Consider the following 5,149-nt stretch of genomic DNA (forward strand, 5'->3'; position numbering starts at 1 on the left):
AGTCCCTATAAGCTGGTTAATGAGCCCTTAATAATAATAATGCAGAATGTCTCCTTTCAGTAAAGTTGATTCATGTCCCTTCATATAGATTTATAGGGTGGCTGGTGACTATGTTATAAGGAGAAAGGCTATGTTTACCATAGATTTGAGGTTGAGGAGTACTATAAGGAGAGCTTTCAGCCAAGGGAGATTAAAAGCTTCTGAAAATGTGCCTAGTTGAGTTTAAATTGTAATATTCGTATGTTCTACCAATCCAGAGAACTGGGGGTGGTAGGCACAATGAAACTACGATGGAATAGGCCAAATGTTACAAATGGATCGCATTGTTTGTGTAGTAAAATGAGTCACTAACTCAGAAGGAATTCCCCAACTGGAAATTATTTTTTAAAATAATTTACCTACCATTAAAGCTGTTGTTCTCCTGCAAGGGAATGCGTCAACCCATACAAAATCATAACTAGCACATTTTTTTGTATTCTTGAGATGGTGGCATTTGGATAAAATCCAATTTTCAGACCTCAAACAGATCTAAAAGAAGTAAGAAATGTCCTTCTGACCCACGGAATGATTTCCCTGGGTTATATATTGGACAGATAGAACATTTGCTATGTGCTTTATGAGCTACAGTAGGAGAAGTTTCACTCCATGAAATCATCTTTTAGAACTCTAATGTTAGCTCATGTACATGTTAAAATACAGGATAGGTAATTAAGCTCCTATAGGGAAAATTGGTCTCTGATTGGGTCCAAATCATATCTGTTTGCCCAGAACAGTTTCCCCTTTTGTTGTCATGTTCTCTTTACCTCTGCAGTTGTCCATTAGAACTATAAATGAGAGGGTTTTTTTTTTTTATTGATTTAACAGGAAGCAAGGAGCACTCTCAGGTTTGGATAATTTGGCAGTTTAACGATGTCTGTCTAAGTGAAGCATCAGCTAAATAATTTCCATTTGTTTCCATGGTGGCAGCTATAGAAAAGTCCTGGCATTTTGATAATTGCCAGTTGTTTCAATTTGTGCATGACATCTAATAATTTTGCAATCTACTTCCCATCCTTTATGGACCGCCCTGAGAAAATGAAGAAGGCTCGCTGCTTCAACAATATTCCAAAGTTGTGAGCCACACCAAAGGCACAGCTGATATCAGTGCAAATATTGCCTGTTTGATCTTTGGTCAATTGACAAGTCTGAGTTAGAAACATTAATTAGGCTTGTTGGGCAGATTTTAGTCAGGTAAATAAGAACTTTCAATTATGTCCACCATGGAAGAAGCTATTACATATCCAGCTCGGTAATATTCCTGTTTATCTTTCATAGATCTATCTGTAAACCAAATTACGTCAGCATTATTGAGGACTTTCTTATAAACCATTCCTAGGAACAAGAAGGTGGTCAGGTCAATTTTATTTTAATAAGACATATAGAGGCTGGGCCATAAATAAAAAATTGGAATCCAATCACAACGATATCCAGTCAAACCCAGGAATCTTCTAAGCTACTTTCCTGTTTTTGGAAGACACAAAGACAAAATTCCTCCAAACCTTTCAGGGTTAATTAGTAGCTCATCTTTACATATCAGATAACCAAAGTGTTTTACCTGGGGTAAACAGAATCAGAACTTGTCTTTTGACATTCTATCGGGTCCTTTTCAGAGTCTACTATTATCCTAGAGCCTACACTAACTTATCCACAGATTGGATGGACTCTCTAAGTCCATTAGAGTGGACTTAGAGTGGACTCTCTAAGAAATTTAACATCATTTAATAAATCAGCTTTTAGTAGCTAAGACCATAGGTGGGACTCTCTGTAAATCCCTGGGGCATTACTGTTCAAGTAAACTTGTCATCTTTCCAGGTAAAAGCAAATAGGTGTACAAATAAAATATAGTTATTATTATTTATTATTTTCCCAAAGCTTCCCATGTAATTTCAAACACTTCAAATACTCCTAAACTACTCAGGTTGGGGAATAGCTTTAAGTGACACAGGACGCCGTCATGGCTTTTAACAGAAAACCTGAAGCCACCCCTCTTCCATCTTGTCTGAAAGATTAAATTTGTCCATTTTCCTTTTATATTTTTTCACTGCTTATACATTTAAAAAACAGAAAAATATTAACCTGTGTTTTCTTCTCTTATATATTGTTTATATTTGGCTATTTAATCCTTTTCAAATACAAATTAGCAAAATAAATTGTCTTTACCACCAAATAAAACCACACTTCAAGTAGGCCTAATTAGTTTAAAAATATTTTTTAAAAGGACAGAGAATGAAACTTTGAGGTATTCCAGGGCTCATTGGAACAACTCAGTCATTTCTCAGTTAAAAAAAAAAAAAAGAGGCTCTTAACATTTAAACTTTGGGAAAATTAACCAAAAGATCACAACAAATTTTTGTAAATTTGGGTAAAACAAACACATATTTTATGGTTATAACTCCAAAAGACATTAATCAAACCTAAACTGGTTTTAATATTAAATACTGGGTTGACCAAAATGTTTGTTTGGCTTTTTCTGTAAAATGGCTCCACAAGTACTTGGTTGCCTTTAACTTCATTCGAAACAATTTTGTTAGATTGTACTGTGACAGCTGTCATATCAGCGTGTATTAAAAAAACTTATTAACAAAATTGGTGAACTTATGAATAGCCATTTTAATACTGAAGATCAAAGAAAATAAGCAATATTTTCAGCATATTATGCATTGTTATTTCAAGAAAGGTAAAAACACAACTGAAACACAAAAAGGATTTGTGCAGCATATGGAGAAGGGGCTGTGATTGATCAAATGTGTCAAAAGTGGTTTGCAAATTTTCGCACTGAAGATTTCTCACTGGATGATGCTCCATGGTCAGGGAGACCAGTTGAAGTTGATAGCAATCAAATTGAGACATTCACTGAGAACAATCAATTTCATATCACAGGGAAGATTGCTGACATTCTCAAAATATCCCAATCAATAAAGTTATTGGTGAAAATGAAAAGTGTGTCTTTTATTTTATGGGAAAAAACCCATATGGACTTTTTAGGCAACCCAATACTTTGTGCAGACCACAGGATCCTGCTTAATCTACATAAGTATTTAATCTCTTCAGGCCAATAAAATATTACACCCTAGTAACATCATCTGGAGGCAGAAAATGCTATATAATACATAGCTGAACACTTATAACATAAGGACTATACACATAACTCCAATTACTCATTTTTATAGAAAAGATGAAAAATTTTTTTCTCATTTGCTTTTTATAAGCTTTGAGAAGACTGAAAAAGGGCCAGAAGGTCCTAAATACCAAGCAGGAAGACCTGTTGAGCCTTTCATTGAAAGCTTCCAGGGCTGTAAATGAGAGGTGGGAATAAAGGAAATCAATCTAAGAAATTAAGCCACAGGAGAGAACACAGCTGGGTTTTTTTCTTTACCAACTTAAAATTTTCACATTTCTATGACCTTCACAACCTTTTACAAACTGTTTTACAATTTTCATATTTTCACAGACCTTTTTACCCATTCAGAAATAACCAGCCTTAGAATAACTCATTTTCCATCCTTGTCCTTTATACTTTATGCCTTCTATTACCAAAATCACATAAATACTTTCCCACTTAATTAGAATTTCTAACTCTTAAAAAAACCTCAATTTCCAATGATAACCAAAAAATAAGGAAAAAGCACTCCTAAAATTGATTTTTATAAACACATTTCATAACCTTTAGAAACATAGGTTCCTCTATTGGCAAATACACCTTTGAAGTAACACACCTCTAATAAAGCACAAGACATTCATTAACAGCTCCAAATCCACTCTGCAGCCTCTCTGCAACAAAAGCCAAAAGCAGGTGAACCCCAGGCTTGTTTAGCAATCAATGTTTCAGGTTTTTATTTCAAAATTTGTAGATATTCAATAACTTTAATCAAATTTACCAGTTGTTGAAATAAGTTAGATTGATTTACTCATATATGGCTAAGGTTTTTCAGCCCTTTTGGTAAAATTTACCTTCCAAAAAAATTGCATTTTAAAATATGGTCCAGCCCTGGCTGGTGTGGCTCAGTGGATTGAGCACTGGATTGCAAAGCAAAGGGTTGCTGGTTCGATTCCCAGTGAGGGCACATGCCTGGGTTGTAGGCCAGGTCCCCAGTAGGGGCTGCACGGGAGGCAGCTACACATTGAAGTTTCTCTCCCTTTCTTTCTCCCTCCCCCTATCAAAAAATAAATAAAAATTTTTAAAAAATAAAATAAAATATGGTCCAGGCACTGGCCAGTGTGGCTCAGTGGGCTGAGTGCCAGCCTGCAAACTGAAATGTTGCAGGTTCAATTCCTGGTCAGGGCACATGCCTGGGTTGTGGGCCAAGTTCCCAGATCGGGGCATGTGAGAGGCAATGTTATTGATGTTTCTCTCCCTCTCTTTTTCCATACCTTCCTCTCTCTCTGAAAATAAATAAATTAAAAAATATATGGTCCAGCTCTGCCCTGTAATGTACAGTCCCTTTCCACAACATTGGAGAGAAAGCCAGGCCTTGAGTCTGTGCCTGCATATTCCTACAGCTTCTCAGAGTCCTTTGGACAATGACTGAGGAGACAAACCATGCAGGAAACATTAAGTAAAAAAATAAATAAATAAATTTTAAAAAGTAAAAAAGAAAAGTAAAAAAAAAGTAAAAAGAAAAATATATACTGTCCAGATAAGAGTTCTTGGACATAGTGTATTTGCATTTCAAAGACAAACTTTAGCTTTAGAAGCCTTCTCTAGTTCAGAGACAGTCTCTCAAAGTTATTATTAACTTCTTTTTTCAAAAGAATTCATCTGTGCTTCTTCCAAAAGCTTCTAATTTCCAAATCAAGATACGCTTCCCATTCATTTAGTTTAATTTTAGAGCCAGCATTTTTTCTAATTTTACATGCAAAAACTTAATTTAGGTGCCAAAAGAAGACTGCATTTTGGCCATTTTAAGTTGATATCATGTCTAGATAAATCTTTCTGTTTCTATAAATCACTTGCAAGTATAAGCTTCCTACCAGGGGTATTAATAAGGGCTGGGGTCTGGGAGTTTCCAGCCTTGAAGGAACAAATTCCCAGTTTAATTTTAGTCTTTCTTTGGATATCTGCAATCTGAACAAAATTTTCCAGGTATTTGTGTAGTAGGTCAAAGTGTAC

General features: G+C 35.3%; 1 pseudogene; it reads left to right on the plus strand.

Moving 5' to 3' along the window:
• Positions 1 to 4,370: 4,370 nt before the first annotated feature.
• LOC112317964 (small nucleolar RNA SNORA73 family) lies at positions 4,371 to 4,594 on the plus strand (annotated as a pseudogene).
• The last annotated feature ends 555 nt before the right edge of the window (positions 4,595 to 5,149 follow it).

Source organism: Desmodus rotundus, chromosome X (assembly GCF_022682495.2).
Source record: "Desmodus rotundus isolate HL8 chromosome X, HLdesRot8A.1, whole genome shotgun sequence".
Taxonomy (NCBI): Eukaryota; Metazoa; Chordata; class Mammalia; order Chiroptera; family Phyllostomidae; genus Desmodus; species Desmodus rotundus.